Source organism: Drosophila kikkawai, chromosome 4 (assembly GCF_030179895.1).
Source record: "Drosophila kikkawai strain 14028-0561.14 chromosome 4, DkikHiC1v2, whole genome shotgun sequence".
NCBI classification, from domain to species: domain Eukaryota; kingdom Metazoa; phylum Arthropoda; class Insecta; order Diptera; family Drosophilidae; genus Drosophila; species Drosophila kikkawai.
The window spans coordinates 1,989,682-2,007,341 of NC_091732.1; the positions used below are offsets into that span (position 1 = coordinate 1,989,682).

General features: G+C 43.1%; 1 long non-coding RNA gene across 1 annotated transcript; it reads right to left on the bottom strand.

Moving 5' to 3' along the window:
- Window positions 1-15,414: 15,414 nt before the first annotated feature.
- LOC108074886 (uncharacterized) lies at window positions 15,415-16,926 on the bottom strand. Its single transcript, XR_005991087.2, has 4 exons — window positions 16,703-16,926; window positions 16,423-16,650; window positions 16,297-16,366; window positions 15,415-16,234 (listed from the first exon to the last, which is right to left on the bottom strand). It is a non-coding gene; the product is annotated as an uncharacterized lncRNA (long non-coding RNA).
- Window positions 16,927-17,660: the final 734 nt, after the last annotated feature.

Sequence of the window (17,660 nt, forward strand, 5' to 3'; positions counted from 1 at the left end):
TGGGCGCGTTGAAGCAGCGGGTCTCGGAGCTGGAGAAGAAGCTAGCGGATACCCAAAGCGATAAACGCGTCGAGGCGCTCGAGGCCAGGCTAGTGGCAACTTGTAATGCGCAGGCAGAGGCAGAAATCGCATGCGACTTGCGCTGGCATGGAGTCCCACAAACGGATGGGGAGAACCTGAGGGCACTTTTCCACGCACTCTGCTTCTCACTTGAGCTAACTCCTCCGCCCAAAATACGAAATATTTTTCGCGTGCGACCAAAACAACCCGCACATTCTATAGTTGATCCGATCATAATTATAAAGTTGGACCACGTGAGCGATAAAGCGATGCTCTTACGTGCAGTGGCTGCATTCCGGCGAAATAATAAAACGCAACTAAGCTTAAAGCTTATAGGCCTAGACTCGCCAGCGTTTATCTACATAAACGAGCAGCTGACGAAACCGAAATATGAAATATTCAAACGAGCAATGCATCTCAAACGGATAAAGCGCTTATCAGCTGTTTTCACTCGGCGAGGGGAGATATTCGTGAAGGAACGAGTAGGTGCAGAGGCTAGGTGCTTGCAGAGCTTTGGCGATCTGGATCATCTGGAGTTGGAGATGGGGCTCGGTAATGAGTCCCTTACTTTAGAAGTTTCAAGTGTTGGAGCTTTACAAAATAGTTCTTTTCGCGCCTAAACGTAGTTTAAAATGCATTTTTTATTTAAAAAGTTTAGTAATATTTAAAAACAGTCGCTGTAATAGGAAGCTTATATTTATTGTGGGAGTCTTTAAATTTAGAATAATTCTTGATAAAATGCTAATAATTTTAAAATTTATTAATATAACATGGAAGACAACATAAATCAAAATAGTCAAAATAGCCGCGCGTTACTGCGCATTCTTGGAAAGCAGAGATCTGGTCTAAAAATCTGTCATATAAATGCTCAAAGCCTGACTAAAAAAATTGAAGAATTTAGGTATCTCTTTATCGACTCAGAAATAGATGTTATATGTATATCTGAAACATGGTTTGTCCCGAATATTTGTGATGTCTTAGTTGAATGTGACGGCTTTAACTTGTATCGTTCTGATCGTGAAAGTCATGGTGGAGGGGTTGCAATGTATGTGAACAAAAAATTGAAGTCCAAATTTGTATGTAAACATCCTGCTTGTAGTTCTGTGGAATATTTATTTGTAGAAATTAAATATAAGTTACAACACACTGCAAAAATGCTGATTGGGTGCGCCTATCGGCCTAATTGTCGGACCAACTATGACAACATTACAAGTATCCTAGCTGATTTGTCAACAAAATATGCAGATGTTATTCTTGCAGGTGACTTTAATAGTGATTTAATAAGAGAATCACATCTTACAAATAATATGGAGTCGCTAGGGTTAAATGTAGTAAACACTACTTCCCCTACGCATTTTTGCAACACTCGCAGCTCATTACTAGATGTGTTCTTTGTGACTAATACTGACAAAGTAGCTTTATATGACCAGCTAATCGTCCCGTCTTTTTCGAAACATGACCTCATCTTTCTGACATACGCAATTGACCTTCTATATCATGACAATACCATAGTCTTTAGGGACTTTAGAAATATAAATTATGAACATTTAAATGAAACCTTTAACTGCTGTAATTGGGATGGCCTATATTTACTCGCAGAAGTTGACGATCAAGTAAAGTACTTTCAGGATAATATACTTAACTTGTATAACAGCTGCGTTCCGGTTCGTAGAAAAATAATTCGTGCAACGGAGAAACCATGGTTTCATAATGGCATTCGGAATGCGATCAATGAACGCGACAAAGCTTTCAAAAAGTGGAAGAGGTATAGGACATCACATGAATACAGGAAATTTAGTTTGCTGAGACAATCTGTAACTAAGCTCATTGACATTGCTAAAAGCAGCTACTATTCCTGTAAATTTGAAAGAACATCTTCTACTCAAGAAACATGGAAAACAATAAAAAGTTTGGGAATAGGAAAATCCAAAGGGAGGGTGGAACAGGACATAGATGTGAATGAACTAAATAAACAATTTATAAAATGCTCAGTACCTGAAGTTCTTGACAATCAATACTTACAACTTGCACCTGAAATCGTCTGTGATAATAGGTTTAGGTTTGTGACTGTTAATCAATGTGATATTCTACAGACTATACTTGACATTAAGAGTGATGCGACTGGACTTGACGACATTAATCCGAAATTTATCAAAATTTTGTTACCTAGGATTCTGCCTTATTTAACTCATATATTAAATAAAGCATTAACAACCTCGACTTTTCCTGACTGCTGGAAAACGGCCAAGATTATTCCGATTCCAAAATCAAATACTGACTACAGACCTATATCGATCCTGCCGTACCTTTCTAAAATATTAGAAAATATAATGGCAAAACAAATAAATAAATTTCTCACTGACAATGAAATGCTAAATAATAATCAGTCAGGATTTAGGAAAGGTCGAAGCTGTACTACAGCTATATTAAAGATTACTGACGACATAAGGAAACAAATGGACGATAACAATGTCACATTTTTAGTTTTACTGGACTATAGCAAGGCTTTTGACACTGTAAACCATAATATTCTATGTTCAAAGTTACGTAATATGTTCCATTTTTCAAAAACTTCTGTTAAGCTTGTGTCTTCGTACTTAAATAATCGTCGTCAATCAGTTGTTCTATCTAATGTATCGTCGGAATTTGGAAATGTCACTCGTGGTGTCCCCCAAGGTTCAGTACTTGGTCCACTGTTGTTTACACTGTATGCTAATGACCTACCATCTGTGTTGTCAGAATGTAATGTGCATCTGTATGCCGATGATGTCCAAATGTATGTGAGTCGTCCTTTAAATAGAATAAGTGAATGTATTGATGTATGTATCCGTGAACTTGCTCGAGTAAATGAATGGGCAATCAAAAATGGACTAGGCATTAACCCAAATAAATCTAAGTGCCTCGTAATAAGCAGAAAAAAAATAAAGCTAGACAATATCGAACCTCTTCACATTAATAACAGTCCATTAGAGTATGTCGAAAAAGCCGTAAATCTTGGATTTACATTCAACAGGACTCTTACATGGAACGATCACATCGCAAAGGCAATAGGAAAAGTATTTGGAATGCTGAGAGCATTGTCTGTGACTAAGGGTTGCCTGCCTATAAATGTTCGTATGTTAGTAGCAAAAACATGTTTAGTTCCGTGTTTATTTTATGGTGTAGAAGTTTTTTCAAATTGTGACTCGATTAGCCAAAATAAAATAAAAATAGTATATAATAGCATCGCAAGATATATATTTAATTTGGCACGAATGGAACATGTGTCGGCTTATGCCTATAAAATTTTTGACGTAGAACTTAGCGGATGGATAAAGATGAGAATACTGACATTTCTTCACAAATTAATATATAAGAAAGAACCAGCATACCTATTTGAAAAATTAACATTTACTGCGTCTAGAAGACTAAACAATCTAATTTGTATAAGGCCCAGATCCCTGACATCCGAGAGACAATTTTTTATTAATGCTATTAGATTATGGAATCAGCTACCCAACAACATTAAAAACATTAGCAATGCTACGCAATTCAAAGAAAAGGTACTCTCACAGTTTAAATAAGTCCCATAAATTAAATTAAATTACAGCGACTTAGGAATAGGATTAGGATTAAGTTAAATTAACTACAAAATATACTAAATAATAATAATAATAATAAACTTTAAATTGTTAGATTAAGAATATCATATGCACAAATTTTGTTTAGATTTAAGCTTTATGACAGTATGTATTGTAACCCTTTGTGACTAGCGCTCTAATTTATAAGTTTTACACTTGTAGCGTTAGGAAGGCAAATAAAATCAAATCAAATCAAATAGTAAAAAATAAAAAAATAAAATGGTTGTTTAACAACAGCAAAACAACAGATTGCGCCAGATTTTGTTCGCACTAAATTAAAATAAATTAGATGACAATTTAAATTTATCTAATGATTTTTCTCTAACAAAGAGCAAATTCCCCGAAGAGTCTGTATAGGTTTCCCAAATCAATAAAATAATGTAGAGGTAGGCGGTTTATATTAAATATTAGCAATTGGGAACATTTTGGGTGAAGAATATACGGGAAAACACCAACAACTATTTTGGGCATGTTTGTAGCTTTGGCGCCACATTTTAAATTTTATTTTTCAATTGTTCCCCGTTAACTTTGTTTACATTTTCATAGGGTTGATCAAATTTTCACTGTTATAGGGTCTTCCCACACACCGTCAAAGCGCATCTGGCATCCGTTGAACAAACGGTCCATAAGGTTTTGCCGTTCCGAATTTTCTCAATTGGCCCTGCATCAAAGCGCATCTAAATGTAACGACCGTTTGTTTGGCGATAGTTAGGCGATAGTTTTTCGGTGCAACTCTGAAAATTTGACCAACACTACACACTTGGCGAGAAACAAATGAGATTTGGAATTTAAAATGTGGCGCCAAAGCTACAAGCATGCCCAAAATAGTTGTTGGCGTTTTTTCTGTATATTCTTGCCCCAATATGTCCCCAATTGCTACTATTTAATATAAACCGCCTGCCTCTACCTTATTTTGAAGAGTTTGGATGCCTATACCACCTATAGACACTCTTCGGGGAATTTGCTCTTTGTTAGAGAAAAATCATTAGAAAAACTAAAATTCCTTGTCATTTAATTCATTTAAATTTAGTGCGGATAAATTCTGACGCAATCTGTGTCTTTTCCTGTTGTACAACAGCCAAAATAGTTGGAAAATGCTCCATTTCAAATTTGCAACTGCCAATTCGACAGTCTTTGTTTACATTTTCATGAGCCACAGCTGATCGATCAGCTGTTCGGATGCAGATGCACTTTGATGCAGCTCTGTGGGAACACGAGTTTCGCATCTGCGAAAAATCCCAAACGTTCCTCACAGATGCGCTGTGTGGGAAGACAGTATTAAGAAGAAGAAATCAGAGTTGCACCGAAAAACTATCGCCTAACTATCGCCAACAAACAAACGGCAAAACCTTATGGAATGTTTGTTCAACGGACGGGGGATGCGCTTTGACGGTGTGTGGGAAGACCCTTTATAGCGAAAACGTAAGCAAAAAACAAATGTATGTAATAAATAAGAACGAAAAGCAAAGACAGCGCCTACGGTCTCGAACAATGAAAAAATCATACCTGTGAGTTTCGAATCAAATATATTTCCAGAGAAAAACAAAAATAGGCCATAAATTAATAATATTCTTTTAATTTACACATTACTTTAACAATATCAATTATATAAACACACGTTTTTTTAATTTTAGCGTCGCGATAGAACTTTTCTGGATATGCCCAAATACAGTTGCCTCTTTTACGGTTCTAATGAATAACTGTGTTTCTGCGTCAAAGCGCAAATATTATATATATACATTTTAAATATTAAAACTAACAAAATGGTTGGGGGTTTTATGCAAAAAAAAAATTAATGAAATCGAAACAAGTCAGAAAGCTAATTTTGAAACGCCGAAGTTTGTATACCCTTGCAGTTTTCAATTAAATCATAATTATATACTTTAATTTTTCCAGGTTTCCGTAATAAATAAAATAATTAAAGTTCAATGCACGCATATGTGAATGGGGAAACTTTAAAAATGTATGATTTTAATATTAAAGCCCAGTACTCTGACGACGAAAATCCGCTGTAATATTGTCTTCCCAAACATTTGTTTGGAACGGTTGGGATTTTTAAGAAAAGTGAAACTCGTGTTCCCACAGAGCTACTTTAAAGTGCATATGCATCCGAACAGCTGATCGATCAGCTGTGGCTTTTGAAAACGTAAACAAAGGCTGTCGAATTGGCTTTTGCATAATTGAAATGGAGCATTTGCCAACTATTTTGATTGTTGTACAACAGCAAAAGCACAGATTGCGTCAGACTTTATCCGCACTAGCTTAAAATGAATAAATGACAAGGAATTTTACTTTTTCTAATGATTTTTCTCTAACAAAGAGCAAAGTCCGAGAAGAGTGTCTATAGGCCTTTTTTAGTGCTTCAAAACCCGGATAACCCCTGAAGCTCGAGAATCTCTGGAACGGAATGACAAATTCATTTGTGGCCACCAATGCAAACTCACTTGGCATCTCCTCGTCATCAGATGCATCCGGAACACGCTCAATTCCCTCGTCAGGCGCTGGCCAGCCGCTCGCTGGCTGCCTCAAAAATGCGGGACCGCTTAGCCAACGGGAATCCGGGCTAAGATCCGCCTTACTCTGCGACCGCGTCGCATCATCCGCTGCGTTGTCAGCTGTAGGTACCCATCTCCACTGGGATACCCCTAACGCCTCCAAAATCTCCGCCACTCGGTTGCCAACAAACTGCTTGTACCGGCGGTGGGTGCTGCCGATCCATCTCAGCACCGTTTTGGAGTCCGTCCATAACACCGTCTCACTGACGTCCATATACCTGCGCCAGGCAGCAAAGGCTCTGCCTATCTCCTCCAGTAGTGGTTCGTCCCACTGGATCTTCTGCCTCACCTCACCCCATCCGAAGCTCTTGACTCATCCAGGTGGTCCCAACGCCGCTTCCACGATGGGTAAGCTGGATGAAAACTGGCATAGTTTGAAACCAGCCTGCGCATGTATCTCCTTTACTCGGGTAGATACCTCAATAGCCTCACTCTTCCTCGCATACCCTTTGTATACGTAATCCTTGATGATCCGATCGTATTCCAGCGCCAACTGCCCGTTGCGCTTCAACTTCTTCTCTACGTTGATCAGCCGTCTGTGCGCCATCTCGTAGCTCCGTGGCAGCACAGCGTGGTCGTCCTTCCAGAGTAGTCCCGTCTGGTAGCGACGCCCCACTTTCACCGTGGTGTCTTCGAGGATCCTTTGGTCCCGCCCGTCATCGCCGGCTGCGACCTGTGGCGAGCTTCACACCAAATCTTTCCATCTCGAAGTAGTCCTCCACCATCTTTTCCATCATATCTTCCATTGACACGGCTAGAAGGCAGGACCTCGGTGACGGCGTAGTCGATTGTCCACTTACCGGCCCAAACACAACCGCCTCGTCCTAAGTGGCAATCCCAAATGTCCACGGTACAGTCCGATGAGCAACTTCGGCACCACGTTGCTGTAAGGCTTCATCGACAGACGCGCATCCTTATGCACGCCCTGGACATCTCGCCGACATAACGTCTGCATCGGCAGACTCAAACTCGAAATGGCGTACACGTTCCTCAATGCGTGGCGATAAGCTCAACTTATCTCTAGACTCTCCACGTTGGTTGGCTCTCTACTGGCCCTTCCTCCAAACCATTGAATATTTAGCTGTCGTTGTTCTCCTCGCACTTCCAGATCCCTCCGTAGCTCGTCCGTAGCGCGTATGTGTCCACCTGGCGACCAGCTCCGTCCAGCGTTACTGGCAGTATACGGAACAATAGTCGGCCTCCCTCTGCGTCAATGCAGCTTAAATTCCAGGTGCCTTCGCTGGCTTCAGGGCCCTTCTATCCAGGCTGTTTCTGAGGACAGCCGACTGGTGGCTCCTCTCGTGGTCCCTGTAACCACCTCGTGGCAAAGACCTCCTTTCCGGGCTGCATCTGGAAACTGCTGACTGCTGGTTTCCACCGTCGTGGCGCCTGAAGCCACTTCGCTGCTCCGGCCATCTTCGCCCCTCGTCCGCTCCATGTAGCAGACGGTGATGCAACCTGCGGCATCCCTTAATCTGGCACTCGCTGTGCACATCGCAGGTTCTGGACGTATGACCAATCCGTAAGCATGTGAACCAGAGTCGATGCCTCTTCACCATGTTCCACCTTTCCGGTGGCGAAGCTCCGATGAACTCTCGTAGCATGTTGCCCTCCGCAAATTGGACAAAGTCCATGCCGATCATCCCGCTGCTCGCATCCGTTCTGGTCGACGTTTTCCGTTTTCCTCGACGTCCAAAATCGTACACAGGATGTTTGCGTACTCCTGTAGCCACGCGCTGAAGCGCGCTACAGTGGGAAAGGGCTCGATTGATGCAGCGTGCCTGGCCCAATCCACTCGCTTGCTCGTAGGAAGCTTTGCCACAAGCTCCTCCATAAGGGATGCACGCTTTCAGCTGGCTGCGAATAAGCTGCTCCGGTCGGCCAAACCTAAAGCGCAGCTGCTCCATCACGGCGCTGACGTTCCCAAGGTGAATCAACCGCGACTTCACTGTCTCACGTGTCTGCGTCTCCATGTCGCTGACTGCGACTCCGTCCGTACCCAGGCGCTGGCTGCGCTCCTCTATATCGCTGACTGCGACTCTTCTTCTGGTACGGGAATGCGCTCCTGGCAACTCTCTATCTGGGCATCAAGTCCTCCAGCGCAAGTTGCCCTTGCGGTCTCCCTAGGACTGCAAATAAAAGGAGTTGTCTTGCCTCATGTGGAGTTGCCTTCAAACGGCTCCCACACGCATAGGTCCAAAAGGAAAGGCTGTTACTTCAATGGCCTATGGCCTTGGCTGTAGTGAGCGTTTTATTCTGTGAAATATTAAAATTAGCCTAATACATTTCAAGCTAACTTAAGCTTACCGCAGTGTGCCCTCTTACAATTCAGAAGACAATGAAAAAGCACAATTTGGCGACATTCACAGCACCGTAATTAGTAGGCCCATACTTCAGGGGCCAAGAAATTCACACAAGATCGAATACTTAACAAAATACTAGAATTTCCTTGGGATTGTTATTCTACCTATCGATTACAATGTTTGGCCGTCGACATATAGGTAGGGTCAAGAATATCAATAAAAAAAACGCCAACAACTATTTTGGGCAGGCTTGTAGCTTTGGCCAAATTTTCACTGTTAAGCCTAGTACTCTGACGACGAAAATCCGCTGTCTAAATTAATATAGCGGCCAAACTCCATATAAAAAAAACGGTGTCTAAGGTTAGGTTAGGATAGACCGGACGGCCCTCGAGGGGCCACACATAGGCCAATATGGCCTATAGCTATCCGGGGAAAGTCCTGGATGGACCTAGAGACGATGCCAGAACTGGAGAGCCTAGGTATCTCATTCTTGCCCTCCTGAGGGCCGGATATTTGCAAATGAGATGCTCTAAGGTTTCGATTGCCTCGGATTCATCACATTTCCGGCATTTGGCGTTGTCGGTAATACCCAGCTTGACTGCATGTGCAGCAGACAGGCGGTGACCTTTAAGAATACCCACCAACATTCTGTAGTCCTTCCGCGGAAGATGCAGCACGTAGTGGGTGAGTTTCTCGTTGTGTTCTTTGCACATGATTTTTGATATTCTGCAGGTTGCGGAATTACTCCTCCACCTGCTTTTTGCGCTTGCGTCAGCCCGTCTCTCCAGCTCGCTTTGGAGCGTTCTTAGGGAGATAGGGACGTTTTCTGTTCTTTCACTCGCCAGTCCAACGCCTTCCTTTGCAAGTTCGTCGGCGGTTTCGTTACCGTCTATGCCTTGGTGGCTGGGAACCCAGTAGATCCTCACTGACTTAGGCGTGCTTAGGCTATCTAGTGACTCCCTGCTTGCCAGTACATTTTTGGAACTGACCGCTGATGATTGCATGGATCTTATCGCCGCTTGACTGTCTACGAACAAATTGACCGCCTCATGAGGACGGTTTATGCTCTGCGCAAACTCTGCTGCTTTCCTGATGGTGAATACTTCCGCCTGGAATATACTGCAGTAGCTTGGTAGCTTATACGACAGCCTCATTTCAGGGTCTGAACAGTATATGCCCGCTCCAACTCCTCTTTCCATCTTGGAGCAGTCGGTGTATATATTGAGGTGTTGAGCAGAGTCCTGGCCTGACTTCCAGTCATTTGGTCCCATGAATACTGTTGTGTTTACATCCGGGCACGTTCTGGGTATCATGTAGTCAGATGTACTGCTCATGTCTCGACCAATTAAACTGTGCCCGAAACCTTGTAGCGACCAGTTTCCTGATGCAACCAGACGTTGTGCCGCCTTTCCTGCTGTCAGTTGCGCTTGGATATCTAGGGGATATATACCGATTATGGTTTCGAGTGCTTTGGTGGGGGTTGACCTCAGCGCCCCTGATATGCAGAGCAGTTCCTGCCGCTGAGTTTTATTATACGTTTTCTTCTCCATGGCTTGCCACCACACTAAGACTCCATACAGCAGAGTCGGACGCACCACCGATATGTAGACCCAATGCATTAGAGCGGGTGAGAGGCCCCATGTGCTGCTAAGCATCTTCTTGGATGCATATGGTGGCCTTTATTACCCTCTCCACTACATTGGCCTTCCACGTCAGCTTGCTGTCAAGTACAATGCCGAGGTATTTGACTTGTGTTTTCGGGGTCAGCCTGGTTTTGTTAATTTTCAGGTGGGGTCCATTGCGGCACCTTGTATCTCTTGGTGTAGAGAATAAGGTCCGTCTTATTCGCATTGATATTGAGTCCTACCTTCTCCGCCCACTCACATATCTCCCTGAGTGTTGTTTCCATGATCGAGCTGAGGGTCGATGGACAGACTCCCGTGATAATTATGCTTATTTCATCCGCATAAGCTGTTATCTTTGGTGCTTTCCTCTCTAATCTCTTGATTAGGTTGTCTACCACCAGATTCCATAGGAGGGGCGACAGAACCCCACCTTGCGGCGTGCCTCTGTGCGGCCTTACCATGGAAGCGGTGCCCCAATCTGAATGTACCCGCCGGCAACTTAGAAGATGTTTTATCCACAAGTTGATAGCGGGGGACAAGTTGGTCGCTTCTAGGGGATCCATTATTGCGTCCGTGCTAACGTTGTTGAATGCCCCGGATATGTCCACGGACACTCCAAGTGCATATTCCTTATTGTTTAGGGCTCGCTCAATGGTGGCTACCAACGAATGTAGTGCCGTCTCCACTGATTTCCCCTTCGTGTAGGCGTGCTGGTTGGTCGACAGTTGTCTCCCTACATCGTTCCTGATGTATAGGTCCAGTACCTTTTCCAGCGTTTTAAGTAGGAATGAGGTGAGGCTTATCGGTCTGTAATCCTTGGGGCTCGTGTGGCTGCACTTTCCTGCTTTGGGCAGGAAGACAATTCGAGAGGTCCTCCATTGGATAGGGATATAGCCCGTGATTAAATAAGCTGTATATATTGCGTAGAGCCATGGGGTGATCATTTCCTTGGTCGCCTGCAGCATGGCTGGGAATATTCCATCTAGGCCTGGTGCTTTTATTCTCGCAAATGAGTCTATAGCCCAGTTGATTCTACTAGAGGATATTAGATCTTTTGGGACATGCTCTGCTCCAGTTGCTAGGTCCTGGTGCTTATTTGCATCGGGTACCTCAGTGCATCCTGGAAAATGCGCATGCATTAGTGCTGTTAGGGCCTCTTCGCTGCCCTCAGTCCACTGTCGTCGTCGCGTTTGATCTGACTCTGTATGGTTGGCTGCTTCGATAGCAGCTTCCGGAGTCTAGCCGTTTCCGGGGCAGCCTCTATATTGGAGCAGAAGTTTCTCCATTCATTTCTTTGCGCCTTGCGTATTTCTTTCTTCTAGTCCCTAAGTAGGACTTTGTATTCCTCATTGATGATGTCATCTTTCGCCTGCGTGGCGATTTTGAAGAATTCTTTGTGTTTATTGCGTCGGAGTGAAAGGTCCTTATTCCACCAGGATGGCCTGGTCTTCTTTCTCGTGTCCGATATAGGGCATGAGGCGTGGTACGCATCCAGCAGTTCCTTGGAGAGGGTCTCTAGGGACTTTTCTATGTCTTCCGCGGATTCTACTATGCCCGGAGAGATCGCGAGCCGTTTCGCGATAGTCTCCTTGAACTTTCCCCAGTTTGTATTCCGGGGGTTCCTGAAGACTGATGGTTTTGGAGAGTGTTCGAATGCGTATTGGAACCGTATGTACTTATGATCTGAGAAGGATGGATCTGCCTTCAGGGTGTGAGCATCCTTATCCCCGGGGTGGCGCTTTTTAAGGTATACGCTACCCATGCCCCACGCCATCTTTCCGTATCTGGGATAAAGGATGTCCTCTGCCTCCTTGTTTATCTGGAGGACTGCACTTTGCCCCCCTCCTTGGGTGTTGGGGCCGCAACGTGCAGAACCTTCCAGTCCGCGGTTGGGATATCCGGGTTATGAAGCTGCAACAGCTTCAGCGTCCGGTCCGCTTGGATTGCGATGGGGAAGAGTACCTTCGATCGGGTCATCCATGCACATTAGGATTTTGATCCCATTTAGCCACCCAACGCCATCGAAGGTGGGCATGGGAGCATCGGGATCATCCTCCATCCGTGCGTACAATGACTCAACGAGCCGCGCATGCACCATCTTCCACTGCGTCTCGGTCATTTTGCCGGCTTCATCGCTTCTGTCAATGAGGGCCACGATCAAGTGTCGTTTGGTCACCTCACTGACTTTTGCGGTTTTTTTGGGCTTTTTCGCCATTTGGGGAAGGCCTGCCTCCTTAGGCCGGCGTCGCCGCTTGCTCCCCGGTGCGTCCATAGAGGCGCTTTCGGTTGAACGTTGCCGTTTGTTGGCAAGCGTCTCCTCCACCTTGTTGGCGAATCCGCCAGTCGATCTCATGTGAGGGAGTTTGGCGAAGTAAAGCCTCCCCTGAGCGATTTTCTTCTCAGCCCAGGTAAGCTTTGCCTTCTCGCCTGGGGATAGGGCGGCTTTTTTCTGGGCAAACGGTGTCTAAAAAGGAAGACAGCGGATTTTCGTCGTCAGAGTACTAGGCTTAAAAAAGAAGAAATCAGAGTTGCACTGAAAAACTATCGCCTAACTATCGCCAAACAAACCGTGGTTAGATTTTAATGCGTTCTAACCGCGGTCCATTTGAGAAAATTCGGAACGGCAAAACCTTATGGGCAGTTAGTTCAACGGACGGTTAATGCGCTTTGACGGTGTGTGGGAAAACCCTTTAACACGTAAAACAGCGGAATCGCTATTTAATTTGCTCGGTAACCAGTGTGACCAACAAAATTAATGAAGAGCCATAAAACGCCATGAAAAGGGTAATACTGAACAGCTGTTTGTTGTTTGTAAACCAATAAAGAATAAAGGTAAATTCAAACGAATTGGATTTTTGTGTTTTCCTGATGTATTTCGCCGCCAAAGAGCTGGAGGGAAAAAATGAACTTTTTTAACTTTTTGTTACTCCGCAGCAACAGCCTCCCAGGCATTGTTAAGGAATATGGCATTAAAATGCTTTTTGTGGGTTAAATCCCATATTATGAGCTTCCCCTTGACCGCACTATTTAATGCCACTTTCTTCTCGCAGGCAGAAAGTTTTACGGTCCTACAATTATTTTATTCCTTTAACTATCCCCCCATTAGGGTTGTAAGAATAAATAAAATGAATTCTTTCAACAGCACAATATCAGCTGTTTACTCTCTTGATCTGGCAACGCCATTCAATTTTTGTAGGTATAATTTTCGTCGTCAGAGTAGTAGCAAAAACGATGAGGCAAAAATTTCTTCTTCCTTTTTCGACACCGTTTTTATTTATATGGGAGTTTGGCCGCTGTATTACGTGTTACAGCGGATTTTCGTCGTCAGAGTACTTGGCTTAAATGCCTAAAACTTTTTTAATTATTACCAAAAAAAAGTCTTTTAATTAATTTTACAGCTCAAGAACCTTGCCACCGAAAACATTATTATTATTATATTATTTTTTCTAATTTTGCGTTGTATATTATAAATTTAAATGTTGAAAACACACACAAAACAGAGTTTCATAACATTTTACCTACACTTATTATGACAGTTACAGTTTTCATTCCCAGCTTTACATTCTCTACATCTACCGATCGCTTCTATGGCAGCTATATGATATAGTTATCTGATTTTCATAAAATGAATACCAAAACTCTGAAATAATAACAAAATATCATATCTCATAGTAGATTGAAAACAACGAAGTTATAATTTTTTCCTATTAATTTCCCGACCGTTCCTATATCAGCTATAAGATATAGGCGTCCGATTTACATAAAATAAAAACAGCCAAGTTATAATTTTTTTTATAAAAATTTTTCGATCATTTGTATGGCAACTATATGATATCGTCGTCCGATCTGACTTGTTCCAACATATTTAGCCGCGAGAGTACATAGAAGACTATATGCAAAGTTTCATTCAGATAGCTTTAAAACTGAGGGAGTAGTTTGCGTAGAAACGGACAGACGGACATGGCTAGATCGACTCGGCTGTTGATGCTGATCAAAATATATATGCATTATAGGGTCGGAAAGGTCTCCTTCATTGCGTTGCAAGTTTCTGACTGAAATTATAATACCCTGCAAGGGTATAATAAAAACCAAGGGTAAATAAAAACCACTTTGAGTTTTGTGCTCTAATGAACTGGCTAATAGGGTCTTCCCACACAACGTTAAAGCACATTCAACATCCGTTGAACAAACGGTCCATAAGGTTTTGCTGTTCCGAATTTTCCAAAATGGACCGCCGTAAGATCAACATTAAAATCTAAACACGGTTTGTTTGGCGATAGTTAGGCGATAGTTTTTCGGTGCAACTCTGATTCTTCTTTTTAATTTGACCATTCACCACGAAAATGTAAACAAACTTGGCGAGGAACAAATGAGAAATGGAATTTAAAACGTGGCGCCAAAGCTACAAGCATGCCCAAAATTGATGTTGGCGTTTTTTCTGTATATTCTTGCCCCACTATGTCCCCAATTGTTACTATTTAATATAAACCGCCTACCTCTACTTTATTTTTAAAGATTTTGGATGCCTATAGACACTTTTCGGGGAATTTGCTATTTGTTAGAGAAAAATCATTAGAAAAACTAAAATTCCTTGTCATTTAATTCATTTAAATTTATTGCGGATAAATTCTGACGCAATCTGTGGTTTTGCTGTTGTACAACAGCCAAAATAGTTGGTAAATGCTCCATTTCAAATTTGCAACTGCCAATTCGTCAGCCTTTGTTTACGTTTTCATAAGCCACAGCTGATCGATCAGCTGTTCGGATGTTAAATGTGCTTTGACGTTGTGTGAGAACACGAGTTTCACATTTGTTAAAAATCCCAAACGTTCCTCACAAATGTGCTGTGTGGAAAGACAGTATAATACACTTTTTAATTAAAATTTTCTTCATTAAACCCGAATTTTTTTATCGGTCCAAATCTAGTATCTAATTTTTTATGTAGATCTATCGATTTTAGTGGCCATGAAGTAGCTAATGCATTAAAGTGACATACAGTCATCTTGCTGTCACTTGTGTAAAACGCTTTTTCGGAACGGCCACAGACGCTGGATGCAGATGCAAGCTCTGAGGAAAAAACCTATAAAGTAATTAAGTTTATACTGTCTTCCCACACAGCGCATCTGTGAGGAACGTTTGGGATTTTTCGCAGATGCGAAACTCGTGTTCCCACAGAGCTGCATCAAAGTGCATCTGCATCCGAACAGCTGATCGATCAGCTGTGGCTCATGAAAACGTAAACAAAGGCGGTCGAATTGGCAGTTGCAAATTTGAAATGGAGCATTTACCAACTATTTGTTGCATTTTCAATCGGAATGGGCTGGAGGACTATCGATAGATCGATAGAGGTAGGATCTTTAGGACCAGGGGGGGCAGGGATTCAAAAGAGCGAACCGGGAATAGGAAACGGGATTAGGTTAAGGGAATTAAGAGAAAGGGTTTTTACCCTTGGCCTCGGCCGTTGCACCGAAAAAAGAACGGTTCCTGGGTGCGAACTCGGGTGACAGGCGAAGCCTATATAGGGAGGGATAGGCAACATGGAAGCCGGCAGTAGCAACGGAAAGTCGAAGTTAAAGCAGCTAATCTCCTGGGCGGCTAGGAATTACCTGAAGAACGTGGGTGAAAGTGCAAAGATTTAAAAAAACGTTTTATTTAATAAACGTGTATTTTCAGCGTGGCAGTGAACCAATCGCTGGCCACGGCGATTTTTTATTCAAAATTTGTGAAATTATACGGAGAATCTTACCCGCCGCCGACGTTCTGGGGAGGATATATTCTGGAGAGGAGTGAGGGAGATTTTCAAACGAGCCTCTAAGCAGCCGTTGACGGAGCCATCTCGCTAGCCAAACGGGAGTCCGGTGAGTCCGTTCCGTGAAGCGCCGTCTGGAACCGGCAGGTTTTTGTACCCATATTTAGGACAGTTGTTTGGCTCTGCCCCTTCTCAAAAAAACGACGTGGCCGTGGCTCCGAAGGGCCTTCTTTCCTCGGGCTTGCGTCGCCATCAGTCGTCACGATTTCTGGCCACTCACGCCACTGAAGCCATTTGCGGGTCGCCGAGTGACTTCTCGTTGCTGCAATAGAATAAAATAATTAGTGTGCTGTTGTTTTTGTTAGGTTAATTTATTTGTCTTACTATAATTGGTTCCGTGTGCTTGTTTCTCCGCGTCTCTTAACTTGGGTCAGGGATTTGTGCAACACGAGTTCTGCAGAATTGAGGAACGGCTTTGAAGAAGTGGATATTCACTGAAGATATACTTACCCATCCCCTTTATTTCTCTTGGAGCTCCAGCAGGGATAATAGGTAGAAAGGAAAAGGGAATCTAGCGTACTTCTCCAGCCAGTTTGTGGCTTTTTCCTTAAGCGGACCGCCGCTTCTTCTCCGCTGCCGCAGTCTTGGCGCGAGCGCATCCCGGGCTAGGGTGACGTTTCGCCGGGAATGAGTCCATTAGGAATTCTATATTACTCTGCCAATGTTAGCCTTAAGTATCTGAAATTTATAAAGTATTAAACGCCATGAACTTTGAGTAAAAAGTATTTACCTGGGGAGATGGGCCGGCCGTCAAGCCGCCTGGATTAGACTCCGGTCCGCCGGAGATGGGTGGTGCCCCTAGACACACCGGAGGCACCACAGGTTGGGCGGGAGCGTCGTGGCGACACCATCTATGCCACCATTCCGCAAAAGTCGTCTATTTTGGTTTGTTTACTTTTGTTTGTTAGAGATGTATTATCTGTTAGTGAGGAGTTTGTGTGAGACGTCCGATTAATCGGTGTTTCGTTGTGCGGACTGCGGGCATAGGTTCCTACCCCCCCTGGGCATCCACTGAGCTAGTCCGGCATTGCCCAGGGAATATGCAGTTCCGTAACATATTTTGGCTGTTGTACAACAGCAAAAGGCACAGATTGCGTCAGAATTTATCCGCAATAAATTTAAATGAATTAAATGACAAGGAATTTTAGTTTTTCTAATGATTTTTCTCTAACAAAGAGCAAATTCAGCGAAAAGTGTCTATAGGTGGTATAGGCATCCAAAATCTTTAAAATAAGGTAGAGGTAGGCGGTTTATATTAAATAGTAACAATTGGGGACATATTGGGGCAAGAATATACCGAAAAAACGCCAACATCTATTTTGGGCATGCTTGTAGCTTTGGCGCCACGTTTTAAATTCCATATCTCATTTGTTTCTCGCCACGTGTGGATACACTTTCGTAGTGATGGTCAAATTTTCAGAGTTGCACAGAAGAACTATCGCCAAACAAACGGTCGTTACATTTAGATGCGCTTTGATGCAGGGCCAATTGAGAAAATTCGGAATGGCAAAACCTTATGGACCGTTTGTTCAACGGATGCCAGATGCGCTTTGACGGTGTGTGGGAAGACCCTATTAATAGCATTATTTATAAAAACATTTTTGGCCTTCATTTAAAGTTATTACTGAATTCTTTTATATTTTTTTTATAAGTATTTTTACCTGGATGTATTGTTTCACCAACAGTTT